The 13,953-nt window shown below is 45.1% G+C and overlaps 1 long non-coding RNA gene across 2 annotated transcripts in view; it reads left to right on the top strand.

Moving 5' to 3' along the window:
• Positions 1–5,468: 5,468 nt before the first annotated feature.
• LOC135057824 (uncharacterized) overlaps positions 5,469–13,953 on the top strand; it is an 87,708-nt gene continuing 79,223 nt past the window's right edge. For both annotated transcript variants that reach the window (XR_010244387.1, XR_010244390.1), the window contains exon 1: positions 5,469–5,532. This is a non-coding gene — a long non-coding RNA (uncharacterized LOC135057824). The remainder of the gene's footprint in view (positions 5,533–13,953) is intronic.

Raw genomic sequence — 13,953 nt, 5'->3', positions numbered from 1 at the left:
CCACTGACGTTCAGTTTTGAGTGAGAATTTTTGTAGATGTCTTATTAATTTAGAGTGCCATGGTTGACATCTTGACCTACGTGGAGTGTGATGGGTAGCTAGAGCCACTTGGTCAAGGGCTATTTCTACAGTCTGGTTCAGGTGTGATACAGCAGTCTCAGGAGAAGTAAATAGGTGAGAGCACTTGTTGCAGAAAGGTGGACAGTTCTTGAAAATTAATTGTGTTAATATTTCTGTGGGTTTGAGGAGGATTAGAGGACTTCAATGTCTCTGAGTTTGAAGTAATGGTGGAGAGCATGCAGGTGATAAGGTTGTGATCTGAGAGAAGGAAAGTGGTGTTAGTGAATTCAGAAACTGAGTATAGTCTGGTGAATACTAGATCAAGGCAGTGGCCCTCCTGATGAGTAGAGGAGTCAGTCCATTGGGAGAGGTCAAGAGAGGAGGTTAGAGAGAGTAGTTTGGAGGCATGAGCAGCAGATTTTGGACTATCAATAGCAATATTGAAATCACCCATAATGATGGTGGAGATGTCAGAGGATAGGAAGTGAGGGAGCCAGGCAGAAAAATCTTCCAGAAATTGTTTGGGTTGACCAGGTGGACGATAGATAGCTGAAACACACTGATTAGGAGGTAGACGTTAAGTAGTCACAGCTGTTACTGCTAATGTATCTTAATGCTGCAGCAGATCAGCAGCATTGTGCACAAAGTCGCACAATCAAGCAGACATTTGCAGCACCATCAGACTTCTGGGCAAACATATGATTGGTCAGAATGTACATTAGTATATTTATGCAGGTGTCCGTAAAATTGTGTCTTTTAGATAGTTCCTGACACCGGTACACCACCGACATGCCCGTAGACACACCTACCACAGACAGTCAACTCCCAACCACCCAGGAGCACATATCAGAATTGCATGGACTCCAGTTCCTATCTGAGTCTCCCATTGGTAACCATTGAGATACATGTGGAGTGTGTCTCGGACGTATGTGCAGAAATAAAACATGCACTTCTGAATCAGTCCCCTCGGATACTTGAACACAGAAACTCAGAATACAGTTATTGCAACTGAAGAACCACTGTAAGCTATCTCTCAGTTACAAACTACCAAAGCTTCTTTTCTAGATAAGTATTAGGGATATAAAAGAAGTGATTTAACTTATTATTTTTAGCTTATCAATTTTTTTTTAGGTTTTATATAGGTTGTATCTATTATTCAACAGAAACACTTCAAGCACGTTTTCCTGTGATGCACACATCAGGTAAGGAACATCAATGTTGTAGTAGCTACTTTCCATGTACAGCAGGGGTGGCCAGACTTTTGGAGTCAGCGATCTACTTTGAAAGCTGAAAAGCTTTTGTGATCTACCTAGGTGGGATAATAGCGTGGCATAACAAAAAGTGGGCGTGGTATAATAAAAAAAGGGACGTAACCTTGCTGCACAGAGTGTAATGACTGTCTCGCACAAAATAACACATTGGCCCCCACAGGTAAAAACCTCAAACACATATGCCCCCACAGTGCCAGATACACATATGCCCCCACAGTGCCATGTGCCCACAGTGCCAGATATGACCCCACAGTGCCAGATATGACCCCACAGTGCCAGATACAGATATGACCCCACTGTGCCAGATACAGATATGCCCCCACAGTGCCATGTGCCCACAGTGCCAGATATGACCCCAAAGTGCCATGTGCCCACAGTGCCAGATATGCCCCTACAGTGCCAGATACAAATATGACCCCACAGTGCCATGTGCCCACAGTGCCAGATATGCCCCCACAGTGCCAGATATGCCCCACAGTGCCAGATACAGATATGCCCCCACAGTGCCATGCCCCCACAGTGCCAGATATGCCCCCACCGTGCCACATATGCCCCCCACAGTGTCACATATGACCCCACAGTGCCACATATGACCCCACAGTGCCAGATATGCCCCCACAGTGCCAGATATAGATGTGACCCGCAGTGCCATGTACCCACGGTGCCAGATATGCCCCCACAGTGCCAGATACAGATATGCCCCCACAGTGCCAGATATGCCCCCACAGTGCCACAGTGCCACATATGCCCCCACAGTGCCACATATGACCCCACAGTGCCATGTGCCCACAGTGCCAGATATGCCCCTACAGTGCCAGATACAGATGTGACCCCACAGTGTCATGTGCCCACAGTGCCAGATATGTCCCCACAGTGCCAGATACAGATATGCTCCAACAGTGCCATGCCCCCACAGTGCTAGATTTGCCCCCAGAGTGCCAGATACAGATATGCCCCCACAGTGCCATGCCCCCAGTGCCACATATGCCCCCACAGTGCCACATATGCCCCCACAGTCCAGATACAGATATGACCCCAAAGTGCCATGTGCCCACAGTGCTAGATTTGCCCCCACAGTGCCAGATACAGATATGCTCCCACAGTGCACCCACAGTGCCAGATACAGATATGCCCCCACAGTGCCACATATGACCCCACAGTGCCACATATGACCCCACAGTGCCACATATGACCCCACAGTGCCACATATGCCCCCACAGTCCAGATACAGATATGACCCCACAGTGCCATGTGCCCACAGTGCCAGATATAGATATGCCCCCACAGTGCCATGCCCCCACAGTGCCAGATATGCCCCCACAGTGCCACACATGCCCCGACAGTGCTGCTCACCGCTGTGTAGAGAGCGCAGCGCGCGCTCCTCCTGCCTGCCGCCTTGCCTCTCAGTCTGGTCTCCGGCGGTGACGGCAGTGTGTATATCTCAAATCAGGCGCCGGTCCGCAAGCTCTCATTGGCTAACGAACCGGCGCCTGATTTGAGCTATACACTCCGCCGTCACTGCCGGAGACCACACTGAGGGGCAAGGCGGCAGGCAGGAGAAGCGCGCGCTGCGCTCTCCTCGCCTCGGGTGGATGGGCGGCGGATCGCGATCGACTGGTTGTATGTCCGCGATCGACCAGTCGATCGCAATCGACTGTTTGGCCACCCCTGATGTACAGTATCTAATGCAGTTTTATTGGGAAGTGTTCATCACACCTACCAGGGGCGTAACTCCCAGAGGCAATGGAGACATCTGCCTCTGGGTTCCAAGCCCTGAAGGCGCACCTGCATGTACAGCAGCACTTGTGTTTGGTTCACAGCGTGCACCAACTGCAACCTCTGCTCTTAAATTGAAGCTCTGTAGTACACCCACTACTGCAGATTTAATCAGCTCTGTCCCAGGGACCATGCTAACACCTGCAATAGGGGACAAAATGGCTCCCATCTAGTACCGTTCGGCCTGTCCTGCAGCAATCAATGGTGCACTTGCTGCTGCTGCTGGACTGTGAGATGGGACCCGCCAGTGAACGCTGATTCTGCATGCTGCAGATGGCTGAATCACAACATAGACTGGCTGAGAGCGCTATCTATATAATTATGTAAGTCATGTGTGTTTATATGCATACACAATAAAACACACACACACATACCATATTTGTTTAACCTTTTTTTTTTAAGGAGGGGGGACACCAAACTCCAACTTGCCTCTGGGCTACAGGGATTAATTTATGCCCCTGACACCTACACCATAGGATATAGGGCTTTCCCTAGCTGACCCCTGGTGAATCACCCTCTCTACTCGAGGAAGAACATAGGTTTGCGTCATCAAGCTACAAGAAAGCCACAAAGAAGCAAGCTGTGTCAGTTCTATGAACCTCCATTACATGTGAGCTGGTGTTAAACTGTTTAATCATTTAACTGGCACAATCGCATAGGATGCCACCAGTGACGGCTGCTGTCTATGGGCTGCAGTGCAGACCACACATAGCATTGAGGTATGAGTGTCGGCTAACACATATAAACATACCTTTAATGCATACTTGCCTACATGACCATTGACCCTCTCCATGAGGGAGAAAATGCTCTGTTCCTGGACTTTCCTGGTAATGAATGATTGCCATCACCTGTGGTGTGCTAGTTAATTGATAAAGAAAAAGGTGTTTCACCACAGGTGATGGCAATCATACATTACCAGGAAAGTCCAGGAACAGAGCATTTTCTCCCTCATGGAGAGGGTCAGGTAGGCAAGTTTTCTTTAATGTTTGTAATATCTGTGCCTGCTGCCTGACCCCGGGGATCCGCAGCGCTGTGTGTTTCATAGCCACTGCTGCAATTGGTTTGCAGCATTAAGCTTCAGTTCTCCATCCTGTATAAGGCCGCCCACAGACTGCTGTGAAACTAGCCAATAGGAGTCTGGGGACCAGCTTGTACAGGAAGGAGAAGCTGAATGGTGCGTCCTGAGTACAGCTGCAGCTGGGAAAGACACATCGCTGCTGATCTTCGGGGAGGTACAGGGGGTTTATATTTACATGGTACATGGGCGGTCGAGGGGATTTGTTGCCATTGAGTTGAGGGGAGGGTGGGAGTATTGATACAAGAGTTTTTGGCAATGGAAGTAAGGTGGAGTGGGAGCTTCAGTAATGATCTATAGACACTAGGTGGTTGGGGGAGGAGTATCGTGGCCAATATTTCAATGGGGACATATGGACGCTGGGGGTCTGCTAGATCCCCTTGTCATACCTGCCTACTCTCCCGGATTCTGCGGGAGACTCCTGGTTTCGCTCGCAGATTAGTGGATACTCCTCCTGCATTCTTCCCACTTCATAATGAAGTGGGAAGAATGGGGCGATAAATACAGAGAAACCATGGTTCCGGAAGTGGGGTCGGGCCTACAACACGATTATATACTAACTGCTTAATTTTAGCTCCACCCATGCAAATATGGACCAGTCAAATCATTTTCTTTGCAAGAGGGTGGGGCCTAATTACACAATTAGCCTGTTCCCGTTGCCACCCACCTGCTTCTCCTCTCCGGGCATCTCCCAAAGAGAGAGAGATTCGTAATGTAGGTAAGTATGCCTTAGGTGTATTTTGACATGAAATATTTACATATACTTTTAAAAAATGTTATTGACTTAATTCAATTAAAAAAAAACTATTTTATGTCATTTTCAAAAACATAATAATCAGTTAACTGGTTAAGGAAAACAGAAAGAAATCTACTGTATATCAGATTTTTTGCTTTAAGCCATACATGTTTGATGTGTCTTAATTTGTTGTTATTGTAAATTTACTAAAGCTTCTAAAAATGAAAAGTGGTGATGTTGCCCATAGCAACAAAGTGGTGATGTTGGCTATAGCAACCAATCAGATCTTGTCTATCATTTCTCGATTGCATCCTAGAAAGTTATAGAATCTGATTGGTTACTATGGGCAACATCACCACTTTTCAGTTTTAGAAGCTTTAGTAAATATACCCCTAAGACTCCACTTTTTGTGGAGTTAATGCCGCTCCTGCTTTGCCTGTTATCTATGTGAAGCAGAAGGCAGCTAGAGCACTGAAGTTTTTTTTTTTTTTTTGTAAAAGCCTTATTGACAACTGGCTAAACTAACAAGACCTCTCTTCCTGCTTCATCAGTGTGGAGAGGCAGATACTGGCCCCTAGATGTGAGGAAGCTTCCGCTGGAGAAGACAGCTGGCGGTAAGTGACATCACCTATAGCGCTATGGCAGTGCTAGATGACACAGGTGTAGCGCATTGACACATCTGCATTTTTGCCACCGCTCCCTGTTACCTTCTCCAAACTTGTTAATCACTCTGCATTTAAATTCTCTCTCAATGGGTGAGATTCAAATGATATATCACGCCCAATTTCCTTTCTAAAATGATCTCCGTTATTGCGCATATTGCGCCCATAGTAATCAGGTTTACTGTGTAAAGGGTTGGGTGCCTCGCTACTCCAGGGGTAGCGAGCTGAAATAATGAAACAATGTCCCTGAGGGCAGAAACAGAACAGGTGTGTAAAGGGGTGAAAAGAATTGAATCCCGCCCAATGGGTCTATTCATGAAGCAGTGAAAAGTGTGGACAAGTGAGCCAGTCGAGAAGTTGCCCATGGCAACCAATCAACATTGAAGTAACATTTATAATTTGCATACTATACAATTGTACGGAGCAGCTGATTGGTTGCCATGGGCAACTTCTCCACAAGCTCACTTCTCCACTCTTTTCACTGCTTCATGAATAGACCCCTAAGAGCTGTATCACAAAGGTATCTTGGCGCGTGCACAGTGCCATTGCGGCACATACACAGTCTTCCGATCATCACTCAGTTGCATGAACATCGGCATTGCAAACAAACACGAATTAGGCCCTATGTTTAATTTCCATTACAGTGAGCAATACATGCCCCTTAGCACAAATGAAAAGAGGTGAAAAACAAATGAGTTTATCTGTTTTTTTGTTTTGCAAGATTAGTAAAACAGGGAATCTGGATGTTTTTGTGAGGTGAAGTTCCCTGATCTAGGGATTTTCAACCGACTGCTTCTAAATTGCAAATATTTTTCTGCCCATTGGGAGGCTGTAGTCATAATGTCATCCAGAATTCTGGGAGGGGTCTCTAGTGCGTTGTTGTCGGACACCTGCAGTCGCTATATGAATACCGCAGTCCACTAAATTTTAGTCATTCCAAGCCTATTGTTTAGCCAAGTAAGGTCAACCACAGTTTACTGAGATCTGACTGCAGAGATCTGGAGCTTATACTGATGATGGTGACTGAAAAGGATGTAAAAAAAAACATTTTTACTTTCCTCACTTAAAAAAACCAAAGCTTATATCCTGAGGGTCTCTCATTGTGTTATTTCAGTGAACGTGAGATAAAGACTAACACATGTCCTGCACGGTACTGCAAGACCATTATTACCCTTCTTATTTCTGGATGCAGTCATGTATCCGCCTCTCGGGATCCCAACGGTCACCATGCCGACGCCAGAATCCTGAGCGCTCAAAATGCCGGCACTCAGAATGCCTACCCACAGACTCTATTCCCACTCATGGGAATAGAACCTGTGGTGAGTGCAGCGAGCCGCAGAGCCCGCTGCAAGGCAAGCACAGCGAGCCCGCAAGGGGTTCATTGCACTCGTCCCCCCACTGGCATTCTGCTGCTGGGATCCCGGGGTCTGTATACTGACCTCCAGGATCCCAAACACCAGTTTCCCAGCCCCAACCCCTTATTTCACCCACCTATCTGTTATAGCTCTCTATGCCTGACCACTCACAATGTAGCTTTGAGAAACTACATGTGATTCATTCATATACACATCAGCCGTGCATATATTTGCGGCTGATTGAATGTAATTGGGTGGCCTTTGGCAATTCACACGTAGGTTAGGTATTTTATGTGCATGTCATTCTTTATTTCGCATATTTGTACAGAAGTTTTCTGTGTCTATGTGTTTTTAAATATTTCAGCTGGTGAGCTGTATGACACCCCACTCCATTTACCAGTGTGTTTAACAGTGAGTATGGCTGTACCTGCTTTATCTTCAATAAAACCACTCCACTGGTTAAGTAACTGAGCTGTTTGTAAGGCATCCGCTGGTGTGTACAAAAACTCTATTACATCCTCAAGCCTTAACACACATTGGGGCAGATGTATTAACCTGGAGAAGGCATAAGGAAGTGATAAACCAGTGATATGTGCAAGGTGATACACGCACCAGCCAATCAGCTCCAATATGTAAATTAACAATTAGGAGCTGATTGGCTGGTGCATGTATCACCTTGCATTTATCACAGTGCCGTAACTAGACATTTTAGCGCTGTGTGCAAGAAACAGCATCGGCGCCCCCCCCCCCCCCCCCTCCTACATAAAATAAAAATATAGGGGTATAGCTTCATGGGAAAGGGGTGTGCCACAAAACAATACCAATTCATATTACGCTGCACTGTAGTCCCCATTATTCAAATGACACCACACAGTAGCGCCACTACACCAGGTAGAGCCCCCTTTTTACACATTACGGCAGCAGAGTTCCTTTTTACACATTACGGCAGGCAGAGTACCTTTTTTTTTACACATTATGGCAGGCACAGTCCCCTTTTACATGTTACAGCAGGCAGAGTCCCCTTTTTTACACATTATGGCAGGCAGAGTACTCTTTTTACACATTACGACAGACAGAGTCCTCCTTTTTACACATTACGTCAGGCAGAGTCTCCTTTTTAAACATTACGGCAGGCCAGGGGCGTTAGTACATATCAGATGCCCAGAGGCAAAAGAGACAAAGGTGCTGCCCTCCCCCACACACATAGCCACATATATGCACACTGCCACATATATACATATACACAGCCACATATATACACACACAACCACATATATGCACAGTGCACACAGTCACATATATATACACACACATACATATGTATATCTACACTCACACATACATATGTATATATATATATACACACACACACACACACACACACACACACACACACACACACACACACACACACACACACACACCCAGCCACATATAAACACAGCCACATGCACTCATATATACACAAAGATATATGTGTACATACTAATCAGCCACATACATGCTCTATTTCTGCCCCGGCACTCTCCCGTCAGTTACCTCTGTCCTCACCAGTGGCTCTTCATGCTGCTAGACCTGCGGGAGCCGGCGAGTCAGGAGGTGGGAGAGGGGCTGCAGGATCCGTTCAGCCAAAGCATCACAGAGCAAGAGCCGGGCAGCCTGCCTCTGCGTGCGGGAGCCGGCGCGTCAGGAGGTGGGAGAGGGGCTGCGGGATCCGTGCAGCCGAAGCATCACAAAGCGGGAGCCGGCGCGTCAGGAGGCGGAAGAAGGGCAGACAGAGAGGGGCTGCGGGATCCGGGGTTATAAAGCAAGAGCCAGGCAGCCGGCGTGTAAGGGCAGGAGCCAGGCAGTGCAGGGCCAGGAGGCGGAAGCAGACAGCCGGGGTCAGGAGGCAGGCACACTGCCAGAAAACAACATCTCCCCTGAATGCTCGCGCCATCCGGCGGCTTGTAATGAGTCAATCTGACTCATTACAATGCCGTAGACTCTGGGCCCCATGAATGGGGATGTGGCCAGTTGCGCCCTCAGGGTGACTGCGCTGTGTGCCAGGCACACCTGGCATGCACGTAGTTACGGCCCTGATTTATCACTGGTTTATCACTTCCTTATGCCTTTTCCAGGTTAATACATCTGCCCCATACTTTCAAAAGGGTATGGGCCCAGGCACACAAAGTTTAAGTGCACAAGCCCCAAGCTACTAGAACGCCCAAGGCAGCACACAGATGCCGTCTTAAGCACATGGGCAACACAGACTGAAATAGAACACAGAATGAAGTCATCACAGAGTGTTTCTAGAGCAGTGTAGCAGCAGATTAGAGAACAGAAGCGGCACAAATATGTCTATATGAAGCTTGCACAGCATACCTCCCAACTGTCCCGATTTTCGCGGGACAGTCCCGTTTTTTTGGGACTGTCCCGCTGTCCCACCCGCGGGCTGCAGTGTCCCGCGGTGGGGGGGGGGGGGCAGTTGGGAGACTCATGCACTCGCTGCCCTGCTTAGCAGAGCAGCCGTGAATAGACGCCGTGCACATGCGCACAGCGTCTGTTCACTGGAGTCAGAGGGAGAGGGGGCATGCCAGCGGCTAACAGAGTGCTCGATCGCGGGTCCTCCAATGAAGCCACGCCCTTTTCTTAGGCCACGCCCCTTTTCGGGAGCACGTGTGTCCCTCTTTAACAAAATCAAAAGTTGGGAGGTATGGCATAGGAACTACACCCAGAATTGTTTTTAAGGAGCAGACATTTATACAACTTGGATGTATGCTATGGAAATGCAACTGAAGCATGAAAGATTGTGAAATGTGACAGTGGGTCCCGGTGACAATCTAAACCCAGACTATGTAGAGAGAGCCATGGGTACTATTTCATAACAAATGTTAGCCCTCTTGGAGAAGTAGTTTGAGCTACAGAAAGACGCTAAGTGAAAGATACTGAAAGCCTGCCGAATCTATGAAGCAGTGGGCCAAGAAACTAAAAAGAGTCAGCAACTAGCCGCAAGCAGAGTTTTATATATATATATATATATATATATATATATATATACCATAGTTCCCAATGCTTACCCTGAAAGGGTTTAGACAAAAGGAGACCAGCACACCACCATATGAAAAAATATGAAAAGCATTTAATGAATCAGTAGCATTATCAGGCCTTTTGAAAAAAATTTTTAGTACTCATCATGAGGCTTTCAGCAGTATTCAAGCAGAACAGCCATCCCAACGGCCCGTTTCGGTTGTCACACCTTCATCATGGGGTCAGCTACAACATAGTGTTCAAACAGAGAACCTTATAAAGCTGTGCAATTTGCATAAATCAGATACACCTGTTTTGCCCAATCACCAGTGATTCAAAAACCTCCCAGGGGTATGTGAACAGACCAGTGTGGAACTACAAAAGCAAGACAAAGTTGCCCAGACCACTATCAACAGTTCCGTTGTACCGGAAGTGACAACACGCGACCGCGTTTGTCAACATCCGCCATGTAACGGAACTCAAGTGCCGGGGTACGTTTCCACGGCACTAGCATAAGTACCGCTGTGCCGGAAGTGATGTCGCGTCATCGCGACAATCAACTTCCGCCAATACAAAAACCGGCCTCAGATCACTGGCAATGTCACCGCCTATGTGTTCAAGGTACACAACTTGTCACATACATTAATCTGTACATAAAGATAAAAATAAAAAATACAGCATAAGAATATCAAATGAAAAAAGAAAATAACACATAATAAAAAGTATATTATAGGACATAATGAAAAATAACCTGTATGTCGATACTTATTCTACGGGCCAATAGGTCCTATATAAATATCATCTTAAACAGGCATACAAAGCCGCATTAGTAGGAGAATATCGACATAGAGGCTAATTGATCATAAAAAACAAATTATATAAAAAACACAAAAATAGAAATGGTAGTAAGTTGCATTAGTGGCATTGTCAACAGCGATCCCAGATAGAGACAATTTGTCATGAAGTATACTATCTTGGTCAGTTGACTGTAAAACAGTAGTACCAATGAAAATTCAAATGAAAGGAGTCAGAATAAGTTCTTCATTCAAACCACTGGGCGCAGTTGAATTTAACTTGTAGATCCATTCACATTCACGTTGCAGAAGTAACCGATGTCTATCGCCTCCCCTACGTAGTGGGGGGATGTGATCTATTGGCATACATCTAAAGTCAGCCATAGTGTGACCACTAGTAACAAAATGCCTGGCTACTGGTGGTGTGCTGGAATCTAAAGCTGTAAAGGCCTTCTTGATTGAACTCCTGTGCATGGATATGCGTTCCTTTAGCATACGGATAGTTTTACCCACGTAGAGTTTATTACATGGACAGAGAATGATGTATACCACATAGCGAGAATCGCACGTCAGTCGATGTCTTATAGTATAGCTACTTTTGGTAATTGGATGTGTAAAGGTTTTTCCCAACAAGAGAAATCTGCAATTTGCACAGCCCGCACACTTATAGGCTCCTTTTTGCAGTGAAAGCCAATGCAAATTAGTGTGTATACCTGGACTAATGTCAGAGAATGTGATGCGTTCTCTTAAGTTGCGACTTCTCTTATAGCTGAAGAGAGGTGGATTCGTGCAACTAGGTCCAAGGATCGGGTCAGCTTGTAGTATGTGCCAATGCTTAGTAATGATCTTCCTAATTAAACCAGAGGAAGTGCAGTAAGTCGTAGGAAAAACCAATCTGTCAGAAGTAGCATCGACACGTTGTGTAGATAGAAGATCATCCTGTTTCAGCAGCAAACATCGATCTATTGCTTCATCGACTTCATCTTTACTGTACCCCCGCTGGATGAAGTTATCACCCATTTTGTGTAGGGCTATAGGGAGCTTAGAAGGATCTGATGTTGTTCTAACAACTCTAACGAGTTGTGAGTAGGGGAGTCCTTTCTTCAAGGGCCGTGGATGAAAGCTGTCTGCCAAAAGTAGTGTATTTTTGTCCGTGGGTTTTTTGAATAATTCCGTATGGAAGGAGTTATTTTTAATAGATACCAAAACGTCCAGGAACTCAATACTGTCGGCACTACTCCTGCACGTGAAAGTGATATTCTCAACCTTATGGTTTAATTGCTCCACAAACAATTCTAGATCTACAATTGTCCCTGACCAAACAAAAAATAAATCATCAATATACCGAAAATAACAACTTATAAATTTGGAGAAAAGTGGATCTGATGTGATATATGTGGTCTCAAAATCATACATAAAAATATTGGCATAAGACGGTGCCATGTTTGAACCCATGGCGGTTCCTTGAAGCTGTAAAAAAATGCATTATTAAACAAAAAATAATTTTTATGCAAAATAATCTCCATAAGCAAAATCAAATAATCAACAGGTGGACCTTTATAATGGGGATTAAGCATCAATACACGGCGCACTGCCTCAATGCCTGCATTGTGTGTAATATTCGTATATAGACTGGTTACGTCCAAGGAAACCAAAAGACAGTTAACAGGTGGTATCCCAAACTGTTTTAATTTCAACAAAAAGTCAGTAGTATCTTTCAAATGATAGGGGTTTTGTAGTACCACGGGCTGCAAAAAATAGTCACAATATTGTGAGAGGGTTTGACATAAAGAGCCACGTGCCGAGATTATAGGTCTGCCAGGCGGCAGACTGAGAGACTTATGTATCTTCGGCAGAATATACAGAAGAGGGATTTTGGGAAAATCCTGTATCAAAAAGTTCTTGGTGTGTACATCAATCCATCCATTAGTGAAACCAAGTTCAATGATGGAATCAATTTCTCTTTTATATAAACCAGTAGGGTCAAAAGATAATTTTTTATAGCAACTCTGAATGGACAGTTGCCTGTCCACCTCCCTGATGTAGTCATCCCTGTTGAGGACAACAATACCACCGCCTTTATCGGCGGGGCGAATTATAATTTGTTGGTTATTTTTCAAGGACTGTATTGCTTTAATTTCATTAGAAGTTAAATTTTGAAAGTGTTTTTTCTTGTGTCTGATCTTAGGTATTGTGTCCCTCTTAACTAGGCGTATGAAGGTTTCTATAGCAGAGTTATTACTAGGTGGATCAAATGTACTTTTTGCTGAAAAAGGTAAATGTCTAGCAGTACTGGTTGTGTTGCCTTGTCTAGAAAAGAAGTCTTTTAGTCTGAGTTGTCTGTGAAATCTATATAATTCAGTCTCCCATTGGAAGTCAGTTTGTTTAAAGGTCTGTACAAAGGTTAATCCTTTAGTTAACACTGCATGTTCCGGCTCACTGAGAATATAATCGGAGAGATTAAAAACAACTATTTCTTCAGTGTTTTTGGTAATCTGTCTGGGCCCCTTATGTTTGACCCCCCCTCGTCTGCAGGGTCTCTTTCTGTGTGATTTTTGTTGCGTGTAAGTGTCTGCTCCCTTAAAAAAGATTTCTTGGAGGAGGAGGACTGATCTGAGTCACTTTGTGATGTGTGTGACTCTGTGTCTGTAAATGTCCGATTCTGTCTATATCTATTTGTTTGTGCACCTCTCCAAACCCTTCGGGTACTTTGATTCAAAAGCCAATAATAGACTCGTGAGTCTTTGTAGTCATCCTTGACTTTTCTATATTTGATTTTTTTAAAGGCTATTAGTTCATTTTTGAACTTTAGTATATTTTCATTCAGTTTGGTGAACCACTCAGTATTACTGTCTTTTTTTAAAACATCAGTTCCACTTTCCTCACAAGCTCTAATGTCCAACTTGAGACTCTCCATTTCCGTATTCACTTGCTGTATAACTAATATCATCAAATCAAAGCTGCACTGGTTTAAGATCAGGCACCACTGACGGCAAAATTCCTTGTTATTGCGACCGATCGTAGGCTGGTTTTTGATGCGGAAGCCACGTGGAATCAATTTGTCTTTGTGATATTGTGAAAGTGTCAAACCGTGGAGTTCTAATTCCACGAGACGCTTATTTAGTTTAAGCAGATCAGAATAAACATCATTGGGGCTATCCGCATCAAAAGCCAGCTGCTCTGTATCTTTAAACAGAATTTTGGATATGTCTTTT

The sequence above is a fragment of the Pseudophryne corroboree genome, chromosome 3, assembly GCF_028390025.1.
Source record: "Pseudophryne corroboree isolate aPseCor3 chromosome 3, aPseCor3.hap2, whole genome shotgun sequence".
Classification (NCBI taxonomy): Eukaryota; Metazoa; Chordata; class Amphibia; order Anura; family Myobatrachidae; genus Pseudophryne; species Pseudophryne corroboree.
This window is presented reverse-complemented; position numbering and strand designations above follow the sequence as displayed.